The sequence below is a fragment of the Mustela erminea genome, chromosome 5 (genome assembly GCF_009829155.1).
Source record: "Mustela erminea isolate mMusErm1 chromosome 5, mMusErm1.Pri, whole genome shotgun sequence".
In the NCBI taxonomy this organism is placed as follows: domain Eukaryota; kingdom Metazoa; phylum Chordata; class Mammalia; order Carnivora; family Mustelidae; genus Mustela; species Mustela erminea.
In genome coordinates this window covers 86,414,540-86,426,579 of record NC_045618.1, presented here as the reverse complement: position 1 = coordinate 86,426,579, position 12,040 = coordinate 86,414,540, and the positions used below count along the sequence as shown (strand labels likewise).

The window sequence follows — 12,040 nt, the reverse complement described above, 5'->3', positions numbered from 1 at the left end:
AAAACCTTCTGCTCCCTTTTCTCGCTCTTCTCCTTCTGGGATCCCTAACATGCGACTGTTATGCTTGACAGTGTTGCTGAGCTCCCTGGGTCTATTCTCAAGCTGAGCAGATGAGAGGGCATATATTTTTGCCCTCTCATCTGCTCAGCTTGATTATTTCCCACTACTCTGTCCTCCAGGTTGCTAAGCTGTTCTTCTACTTCCTCTAGTTTGCTATGTATTCCAGGTGGTCTATTTTTATTGGCATTTAGTGAGTCCAATAGCTCTACCTGGTTCTTTTTTATTTCTCCTCTTTTTTTTTTTTTTAAAGATTTTATTTATTTATTTGACAGAGAGAGATCACAGTAGACAGAGAGGCAGGCAGAGAGAGAGGGAAGCAGGCTCCCTGCTGAGCAGAGAGCCCGATGTGGGACTCGATCCCAGGACTCCGAGATCATGACCCGAGCCGAAGGCAGCGGCTTAACCCACTGAGCCACCCAGGCGCCCCTATTTCTCCTCTCTCTTGATGGAGGATCTCATGGAGGTCCTGTACTCTTTTCTCAAGTCCAGTGAGTATCTTCTTGAGCATTACTTTAAATTCACTATCAGACATGTTTCTTATCTCCATTTCGCTTAGGTCTTTTGCTGTGATTTGTTTCTGTTCTTTCATTTGGGACATATTCCTCTGTATCCTCATTCTGTCTATTGCTGTGTCTGTTTCTCTGTGTTAGGAAAGTCACCTATGTCTCCCATACTTGAAAGTCATGGCTTTATGAAGAAGAGGTCCTGTAGTGCAATGTCTCCTTTTCACCAGAAAATGGTCCCTTAGGGGTGTCTCCTCTATGTGTTGCTACAGGGGTGTCCTTCCATTATGGTGGAGTTGTGTTTGCCTTCAGTCCAGTCTGTGATGGCTCTCTGCCTATTGTGGGCAGAGTCTGTTGCCTGTGGTGTTAGTGGGCCCGTCTGGGGCTGCCTTGGGCTTGAGTTGGGTCAGACCAGGTGTTTAGCACCTGAATGAAGAGATGAAGTAGCACCAAACTGTAGGTACTTCCCCTGAGAAGCTTTTGTTGGTGGGCGGGGCCTACAATCAGACTGATGTGTGGTTATCCTCCCCTTTCCCTGAAGCAGGATTCACTTTGGAGAGGTGCTGGCCCTTGTCTGGCCTGCACACACACTGCCAGGCTTGGGATACTGCTTTGATGGGATCTTGCCAAGAGCAATCAGAGGGGGTGAATCTGCTTCACTGTGGCCTCTTGTCTACGTCAGGCTGCAGAGAGTCTATTCTGACAGCTTTCAGGTATCTTTCTGGCTTATTTATGTCTAGGTGGGTGTTCTCTAGGTGGCCACATGGCAAGAGGTGAGCCCAAGGTCCTCTTACTCTGCCATCTTCCCAGCAGCCTCCCCACTAATAATTTTTTTAAAGAGATATAAAATCTAGGGGCACCTGGGTGCTCAGTGGGTTAAGCATCTACCTTCAGCTTAGGTCATGATCTCAGGGTCCTGGGACTGAGTCCCACAACAGGCTCCCTGCTCTGTGTGGAGTCCGCTTCTTCCTCTCCCTCTGCCCCTCCCCACTGCTTATGCATTCTCTCTCCCTGCTGCCCAAATAAATAAATAAAATCTTTTTAAAAAATGATACAAAATCTAGTCAAGACTAACTCAGTAATCAAATTGCTCATGCCTATGACACCCACTCACTTCTTCCTAATCTGGTGTGTGGAATTCCCAGCAATTACTTCTTACCAGAGAAAGAGCTTTATAAAAGGCTGATGGGGTGAGCCTGTGCCTGTGATCCCCAGAAGTCAAATAATCTACCAGCCTGCCACTGCACCTGTACAAAAGACACAGCTATCACCTGTGCGGACCCAGACAACAGCATGATGATTCAGTATGCATTTCTCAAGATAATCTGTGAGGCCATAGCGGCAAATGCTTGACTTGAACTTGTTCCTCAGTGACTCATAACTTTTACAGCCATACCAGAGCCCAGTTTGGAAGCAGAAGAGTTCAGAGTCTACAAAACACACCTTCATGTCCCACTAATTGTGAAGAAGAGGTAAGAGCATGTAGATCACTGCTGAAAACAACCAGTTATGAGAATTAGTTGCAGCAGAGGAAAGGAGAAAGAATGAAACTTTCTCAAGCCATTAAGAAATGACACTACTTGTAAACTAAATATAATTAGGCATCCTGGTTCCTGTCAATTGCTCCTATCAGTAAGCATTTGCACTGGGGGAAAGGGGTATAAGTCACTGCTCTGAGCTATGGTATAGAAGATTAGGTTAGAGGAGAGCAAAGTGCAGGACCTTAAACTTGGGTCAAAAGCATAAACTTTCTGACTCCTATCCAATGGGATTGGTCACTCTGGCCCCTTACTGGAAGGCTGAAGGCAATAGTGGCTTCAAAGAGGCAAGAGCTCCATAAAAGAGTGACAAAGTTGAACTCCAGAACCATATAAACCATGGCCTGCTCAGTATTCGGTGAGAGCACAAGGACAATTCTGCATTCCACCACCACCCTGAATTTCTCATGTCACTCTTTGGTCTAGAAACACCATGCTCTTCCATCTCACAAGTCAAGTCCAAACATCTCACAAGTGTTACCTTTTCTCGATAACACCAGTTGCTGGTAATGTTATTAATCTACCAAATTCTAAAAGCACAAAGAAAAAATATCACTTCCAAATCCCAGCACATGGAGAAAACCAGCGTTTCACATAACATTTTGGTATGTTTTTCTGGTACTTCTGAAATGCAGAAATGTACCCGACTTAAAGCAACAAATAAATGGAATTTTTAAAGTCAGTTTTCATTTACTCCACAATATTTAATAAGCGCTTACTATATCTAAGCATCATGACAGACACTAGGAAGACAAAGATGAATAAGACCATGTCATTTCCTTAATGTGTTCCCCAGTTGGAAGAGAAAGGCAAACATATGGACAGAGGGCAGTAATTCACTCCTGTGTGAGTCTCAAGAATCAAAGATGCTAAAACTCAAGTCTTCATAGTTCTTCCCTTGAGGCCTCTCTTCTTGCTAATATATAAGGTCACACAGATATTCTCCATCTTTGTTCCTGTAGACCCCTAGTGCGAACCAGCAAAATCACGGCAAGTGTCACTTACACCTGAGCAAAAACTGTGACAGGCTATAAGGCAAAGCTGGCCAGGAAAGGAAGGGATGAGACTTTAATTCTGGGTGAAAGCAAATAGGCCCAGAGGTCCCATGGTGTAAGGGAAAGCCATAATGAAGATGAGGATGATCATATTTTATATTTACTGAGCATTTTATGTACTCATCTTTTTTTTTTTTTTTAAAGATTTTATTTGACAGAGATCACAAGTAGGCAGAGAGGTACAGGGAGGGAGAGAGAGAGAGAGAGAGAGAGAGAGAGAGAGAGGCAAGCAGGCTCCCTGCTGAGCAGAGAGCCTGATTTGGGGCTCAATCCCAGGACTCTGGGATCATGACCTGAGCCAAAGGCAGAGGTTTTAACCCACTGAGCCACCCAGGCATGCCAGTGCTAAGCTTTATATACACAATCTCATTTAAGTTATGGGGTAGGTGTTAGCATTCTTATTTTACAGATAAAAATCAGTCAGAGAGGTTAAATAATTTTATTTAAGATCAAAATAAATTTTATTTAAGATCATCCAGTTATATGTGGCAAACTTTGCCTTGAGCCCCAAATCAGTGCTCTTAACCTCAGAATGTCACAGAAGACAGGAGCTAGTAAACAGAAGCGGTGGTGTGGGGAGAGGAACCAGCATGAGCTTCAGAATTCTACAAATGGTTTCATACTCTGATTTTATACTTTCCTTAGTAAGGTCCCTTAATTTTTTTGCTGGTTAGTTTTTCCATTTCTTTGCAGGGAGCCGTATCTTATTTATCACTGGGTCCTCAACATCTACAACTAGGTCTTCTGGCCTGTGGCATGGGTTCTCCAAAACTGTGTTGAGTGAATGACAGGTTAATACAAGAATTCAGGCACAAGACTCTGTTTCTATAGGGCTGCAGTGAGAATTAGCAATGAGGTGAGTGAAATGACACAGCTGGTATCTGCACAGCGTAGATGCCCCGTAAGCGTCAGCCTCACAATCCTGCAGTGAAAAACACAGCGTGCAGGAGGGTAAACTGAAACAGGGGGCTGCTTTTTCCCTCCGTCTGAAACCTCAACAGATGCCTCATCTTAAGACATACTCCAGGATGTAAAAGGCCACTGAAGGGAAATAAAAAGAGGGAGAACTAGACAGGAATGAACTCCATTTGGGACCCCATACAAATTTGTACTGCAAAGCATTTCCGAGAATATCTAGTCTCTTGCCTCGATGCACATGCACAGCACCACCAGCTCCCTGAAGCACTTTCAGAGCGTAATGCAACCCCGGGATCCGTGTTTGCATGCCTGTATTGTTCTCCTGAGGCAGAGCAAAAGTCCTTTTTGATTCCTGCTTCATCCATAGGAAGAAAAAAAATACATACTAGAGAAGTCCTGAGTGGAAACGGCATTGTCACCAAGTATAATAGAAACATTTTAAAGATAAATTTCTTCCGATTGCTGTGGCCTTTTATCTGGCAACTCAGAGAAGGGTGTTAAAACTGATAAGCAGATTTTCTGTGCAGCACAGTAAAATATCAGGGACTGTGTAGAAAGAATGATTGTGCTTATGTTGTCTAAAATAAGATCTGGCTTTTGTAAAGTGTGGTCTACTCAAGATATCACTGTTTATCTCCTACAAAGCCCATTTAGTTGTTTTCTCACCTTTTCACAATAATCTCATAAAAAACCCTCATTTTTCATTCGAATGTGGCATGAGATCTGGCAGTAGCTCAACTGGCCTTTTTCTGGGAGGAGGCCCACTGCAGCTGATGAGCCCCTTCCAAATATCCGGTCACCAGCTGCCTCACCTTTGAAGTAAGAAGCTCTTTGATTAAAAAACAAAAACAAAAACACTTTGGTCAAATTCAAGTCCTCCTCTACTCTTTGGTTTCCAAAGAAGCAGTTATAACTCGCTTTCAGGGGATGTGGACCCTTCTTTATGACCTTCTTTTCCCCTTTCCCTTCCCTCCCGGATCACAGAGAGGGAAAAAATGACTCTACTTTGCTCCTGGCTCAGGATGCACATCAGCCAAAGTCAGGACAACAAATCCTCCTCCAGGGGTGCTGCTGAAAGCCAACTTCTTGTGAAAATTCACTGGCTGCCTCTCACACACTGCTTCCCAGGACAAATTCCAGCTGGAGGAGTTCAGAGATGGTAAAAGGCTGTTTCTCTTAAAGAACTAACATGATTTTTATGATAAGCCAAGGAGGGCTCTGTAATTCATAAGAGTTTCTCTTTTTGCCTGGCTGCTAGAAAGCTCAGAGCTGGAAGATGTACTCTTCTGGGGCTAGGATTCCTTGATACCAATTTCTCTTCAGCTATCACTTCATGTTTGTTTGCTGCCCTTTAGCTTCTACTAAAGAGTCTCTGTTTTGTTAGAATTCCATTTCTTGTATAACTTGCCTCAATCTCTTTTTGAGAAGTAGATGAACTATGAGTAAAGAAACATTTTAAAAGTGGCTATCTTTATTCTGACTGTGCTGTTCTTCTTACCTGCGCAACAAGAAAATTAACCCAGGCCAAACAATCTAAAATCATCTTCCCAATGAGCGATCTCTATGAGGAAATTATTGGTCTAACCAAGACCAAAATGAAGAGAATAACCCACTCATTCATATAGAAAAGTTCTCATCATTAATACACATTTCCTTTAGGCTCAAAGTAAACTCATAAAGCTGCCTCTTCTCCTTCCCTGCCAGCCATTTAAAAAAAACAGCATAGACTAAAAAAGCAACCCATTTTAGATAGGTCTATTGAGTCACAGAAGCCAAGATAATCAGATTAGGGAAATGCATCACATTCTAGAACAGGTAACTGGAGATGCTGTAGTCTAGGAAGTCTAGCATGAGATCTGGCATGAGATGAAGTCTAGGAAGTATGCAGAGACAGAACTAGTTCTAAGTTGCAGACTGGAGCCTTTATGACCCCACACAACACAAATAGTTTAAGTTAAGCATTATGAAAACTTAGGTCTCATTCCTCTTACCTCCAGTTTCCCTGTGAAAATGACAGTATTTCATACCTTTTACACTTTTTTTTTTTTAAAGAAGGATATCAGTTCCTGTTTATGACTTAATGAAATAATCCTAATTACATTTTTTCTGCTTGGCGAGGGAAGAAAAATGTGTCATTGATAAATCAAAACCAGATAATGTGATTCATTAAAAACATCCATGGGATGCCTGGGTGGCTCAGTCAGTTAAGCGTCTGCCTTCGTCTCAGGTCATGATCATAGGGGTCCTGGAATCGAGCCCTGAGCTGGGCTCCCTCTTGGTGGGGAACCTGCTTTCCCCTCTTCCTCTGCCTGCTGCTCTGACTACTTGTGCTCTCTACCTCTCTGTCAAATAAATAAATAAAATCTTTTTAAAAATCCACCAAATTGATTAAGCACAGCACCTAGAAAAGTACAAAAATTGTGGGAAAAATTTAATCAGAGAAATTGAGGCCGAGGTCAGCGTTGGAAAATTTATTTACCATCCAACCACTCTTATCTACAACCAAGAAGTAAATGCCAATATAAATGCCATTTAAAAGAAAGAGATATATATAATATGTTCATCTCCTCTGGGATGGCGAGAATTGTGTTGGAAGTAAACCAAGGCAGCTGTGGAGGCAGGAGATGAGTAGAACGTGTAGCTATACCCCTATATTCCTCTTTCTGACCCACAAAATTGTCATGCCCTTTAAGCATCCTTCTCCAGACATCAGAATGGACACTGCTGAAATCACAGTGCTTGATTTTGTCAAAAGAAATCGATACAGCCCAGAAACATGTTAAGAAGGGTGAATCATGTATGTTCCTGACATGAAGGTGGATTTAAGACCGTGTGAGCCACTAACCTAACACCATTCTCCCTTTACTTGTGCCTACATATTTGAAAAAAAAAAGGGGGGGGTGTGTGTATGGGGGGGAACATCCCCAAGTTTACTTTTTTAAAACTAAATAACGTTGCCTTGTGGCACTCATATTGTATCTATTACACATTTCACTTCAAAACCTCATCTCCCCTAAACCCTCTTCAATGCGCTTGAAGTAGCACAGCCAAAGGAAAGGAATTTTCTATTTAACTAGAGCACTGACATTCTGTTACACAATTCGATCTTGTCTATTTACCTGCTCTCAAAAACACAAGACACTAAACACAAAATGCTGAGTGCGTGGAGTCTGCAGTGCCATAGGTGTCTGAATGCATCCGCAGCTTCCCTCTCACTCATCAGGGTAATTGTTGCCATGTTATTCCATTTTTTGATTAGTCTAGTCCCTCAAGCTCAATGCTTTTTTCTGGCCCAACGTTCTTCTGCTGGTTGTCATGGTGATTGAATTGTTAGAGAGGAGAAAGGCTCTGTTGTCTGTCATTGTTCTGTTGTGGTTTAGGTAGCGCAGGAGGCAACACGAGAGTGAAGTGGATGGACCTTTTTTGCTCTGCATCATTTCATAGTATTGAAAAATCTCACATAAAAAAGGAGCAAATAGGCCCAACCAAAGAAATAACCAAGCTCTTTCTAAAGGAAAGTGCACATTATTATAAAGAGGCAAATGGCACTAATGACGAACTGAGTAATCTATGAAAAATGCTGCTGAATATTACATTTATTACTAGAACAATTGCGGCAACTTAAACATCACATACAATACCTACCATTTTGCAATTTGGAGTAAATATAGTTTTTAACTCTACAATTGTAGCGTCAACTCTTTGATTCTCAAGGCTCTGTGACTTTAACCTTATGTTCTGTTTAACCCAGAGATACCAAGTTGGAAGTTAGGAATGAAGCAGAATTAAGAGTTGGGCAAATTTTCTTTTGGTGGTTAAGAGCACTATAGTTAATTTCTACTTGGAGAATGTGGAAGTGATTTTTTAAAGATTAGAGCTCACTATAAAAAAACTTTTTATTCATAAGGTAACAGGTTTTTGAAGCCAACCAAAATAAATATAATCATTCTTCAATTTAATTTTCAATTTTCCACATTTTGTAACCAGAAAAGGAAGATACAGGTCATAGGTAAATGATAAATGAAGGGATATTACATAGATAGGGACCAAAATAATAATAGTTCCTATGAAAAACTGCTCCTAATCTTCTTTTATCATTGTCTTGGTAGACCTATACTTGCCTTAATCAGCAATTACTTTCATCAGTATTGGTATAATTTCTGTCACTACAAACTTTTTCATTTGTTTGTTTACTTGATTTTAGAATGGTTTAATTTTTATTTAACTACTTCATTTATTTTAATGTACAAATTTTTAAGTAGATAACATTTAGTAAAATGTGATTTAAAAATTAAATGAGATGAAATGGTTTACTCTGACAAGTTTCCCTCTCACCCCTTGAAATCTATCTAGTTCTCTCTTAATCCTCTACATACAAACATTGTTGTTAGATTCTTGTGTAGTCTTCCAAAACTTCTTTATGCAAATATTAGAAAACACTAATGCGGATTCTTATTCTACCTCTTCCATAGTGGTATTATGCTATTCAGCGTTCTACACTTTTCACTTAACAGTATATTAGACGGTCTTTCCATATCAGAACACAAAGATCTTCCCCCTTCTCCTTTTCTTTTCTTTTTACAACAGCATAGTATTTCACTGTAAAGCTGTACTAAAATTTATTTAAGCAAACTCTATGAATGGATATTTAGGTTGTTCTCAATATTTTGCTTTTTATAACAAGTAACCTTGTATATTTGTTATTTTTATGTGTACAAACATAGGTATAAGTTAGAATTTTCCAGAAGTGAAATTCCTAGATTAAAGAATAGATTTGCATTTATAAATGTGATGAAAATTGTCAAATGACACTCTGTAATAGTTCCAATCTACACTCCCTCAACAATGTACAAAAATACTTGTTTTCACATACCTTGCCAACAAAGGATAATATTAAATTTCTGAAATTCTGCCAATCCAACAGATTAAAAAATAGTACCATTCTACAGTTTTAATTGAAATTTCTGCTATGAGTGAGGTCAAATATCTTTTCATATATTTTAGAGCCTGTTGTGTTTCTTTTCCTGTTAATCCTCTCTTTAGATACTTTGCCCATATTTCTGTTAGGGTGCTGATATTTTTCTTACTGATTTCTAGGAGTGCTTCATGTTTTTGGAAATTTGTTGGGTTATGAGTGGGCAAATATTTTCCCCAACTTGTCATGTGTCTTTTAACTTTGCATATGAAGGTATTCTCCATAAAGAAATTCTGATGATCATGTAGTCATACACAGCTTTTGTGGTTCTGTCCATTTTCTCCATCTCCACTCTAAGGCTATGAAGAAACCTTCCCATGCATTTTTGTAGTACTTGTATGGTTTCATTTTTCAATGTTTTCCTTTTTAAAATATTTAATATTAATATTTAAGCTTTATCTTTGTGGAGGGCATAAGATATAGATCCAACTCTAGATTTTTCCAGATGGCTATCCACTTACCCTATCTCCAGTTCTGGAATAATCCATCTTTTCTCCTCACTGACTTGATATACTCCCTTTACCAGATGCTAAAGTCTATGTTTTTGGTCTATTTCTGGACTTCCTATTCAGGTACCTTGACCTGTGCGTCTGTCATACATGGAGTACTAGTCCATCTAACATAACAGTACAAACACAATCAAGAGTATACTACAAGGACCGTATTTACTCTTAAATGCTCTTAATTATAAATGTATTTTCACACTGCAAGTATTTTGCTGTATTTAGTCACTGCTCACTCCAACTCACCATCCAAACATATATCCCTTCTTTACCTGTCCCAGGAAAAATATCCATTATTCCAATGAAGCAGACATTGATTGACACTCAAGTTCTGAGAAAATACAGCTGAGACATCACCAATTTCTCAGTTAAAACTACAATTGAAGAATATGTATGGCAGAGAGCTGTTTTCTCTTTCCGAATATGCCTTTAAGGGTACCGAGTGTGGGGTGTTCATACATCTCAGCCTGCTTTCATCCAGCATCTCATAGTGGTTTACAGCCACAGAAATCTGTGAAACACGCAGCTCTCCCTTTCTGAGGGTACTCCACGATGACTTTAAAGCCTAGCCATTAAAGGCATTTGAAAGGGCACTTACTATTTAGTACTCTGTAAACATATATTTTGATTTTCTTTCATACTGTTTAATGGCATAATATTCAGCAAGGATCTGTGGAAACCAGCTAGCAATCACAACAGACACACTCCAAGGAGGAGTACCAGCACTTCCTAGATTGTGTTTCTCTTCCTTCCCACAGCAGAAGGGCTGCAGCCGATTTCATCACTGTGCCAAATATTCATAAGCTTGTTGTCTGTTATTGGTTTAATGTAGTACATTCACACAGATTGAAGTTGATTTTCAGTAAAGGTCTAAAAATAACACTCTTCGGCTGTGATCTTGAGGCTTTTGAGATCAGTTTTCCCGCTTCCACCCCTCCTTCTTACCAAGCATTTCAACACTGGGGAGAAGATTAATGTCCTTGCAACAAAAGATGACTTTTGGAGCAGAACCTACCCAATAATCAGAAGTGGCAAGTAAAAGAGGGAAGGTGGTGACCTCTCTCAGTGACACGAGAAAGAAGAAACTGGAGGAGCCTTTCTTTTTGCTTAGAAAGTGCCCAAACCACTCATTGCAGGAAGCGTTTGGCTACCAATCACTTCTCTGAGACCCCTTACAAAAGGTGAGCAAATCTGAAAGCTCTCCCCCTCCCTCCCCAATTAGTTCAGATTGCAGTCGACCTTCAAAGATATCCATTGCAGGGGTGTTTTTCTGGTGATGATGCTTTGAAAATAATTTTCTTTTTGAAGGGCTTTCTTTCTATTCTCTCCCCATGGCAACTTTTGAAAATTTGTTAAAACGCACACGCACACAAACCTCTTAGGCTACCTACAAGCTCTCTAGGTGAGTGGGAACAATGGCAGCCTTACAAAGAAGTGCGCCCAGGACAACTGCACGGTTCTGATCATTTGGGGAGCTCTAGCACACAGACGCCTCCAGCAGCCCTCATGCAGCGTGAGGAATTTTTTTTTTTTTTTTTTTAAGTACACAATGAGGTTAAGTTAGGTGGAGACCAAGTTGTCTGCTTGTCTAAGTACAAAGTAGTTTGGCTGAACTGCTCATCCAATCTGTTGACAAGACAGATTTCTTACTGCACTAGTATCTACATATAGCAATGGAAGAAAGAAAGCTAGAGCACTTATATCTTTCAGGCATACTGACACTAGGAACTGACAACAGAGGGAATCTGTGGGAAAGACAATCCCAAGGGTTTAGGGGAACCATGGATTATTCAGAACTGCTGGGATATACTGGGATTAGTCCTAGTACCCAAGCCATGGTAAGACTTACTACATCAACAGAACCCTCCCCACATAGATGCAACTCTAACCGACTTCACATGGTGAAAGAAATCACGCACACTTCACAGTTTTGGGTAAGTATTTGCTTCATTTCAAGCATCATTAACCTTCCACTGACGTCCCTTTTCGGGGGATGCTTATTTAAAAATGCTCTTTAAATTAGGTATAGAGAAGAAAGCAAAAGCTACATAACACTTCAGTGTGGTATAATTCCTAAGAGTGGGGGGAAAAAATGGCTGTTTCTATTTTATCTTTTCTGCCTCAACACCGAGTGTCATGCCGGGAATTACACTGGGGCTAGGATTTAATGGCCATGCCAGGAATTGGAAGCAGCACGTGTGGACCAGAATTTAAATCTCATGGACGATTTTTCTTGATGCTTTTATAAAGCATGAATGAGGATGTAATTTAAAAATAAGCCCTGCATCCTATTTAAAAAGATAAGAAGGAGCTGGATGTGTGTAAATGTTTGGATTAAATATGACCAAAGACTGCACCGTATTTAAATGGCTTGGCACTTTAAACATGATGGAATCAGGCTTCATAATGGTGCAAGCATCTACCTAATGGAACTAAATTTGCAATACAGGTGCATAGTGGAAAAGAAGGACAGACAAGTGGCACTGAG

At 40.3% G+C, this 12,040-nt stretch overlaps 2 long non-coding RNA genes across 2 annotated transcripts in view; both read right to left on the bottom strand.

Annotated features, from left to right (window-relative positions):
• The window catches only part of LOC116591287, a 35,542-nt gene extending 27,831 nt beyond the window's left edge, over window positions 1-7,711 (bottom strand). The window contains exon 1 of the long non-coding RNA XR_004285933.1: window positions 7,194-7,711. This is a non-coding gene — a long non-coding RNA (uncharacterized LOC116591287). The remainder of the gene's footprint in view (window positions 1-7,193) is intronic.
• Window positions 1-12,040, bottom strand: part of LOC116591288 — a 76,463-nt gene that overhangs the window by 63,654 nt on the left and 769 nt on the right. The gene's annotated exons all lie outside the window — the stretch shown is intronic.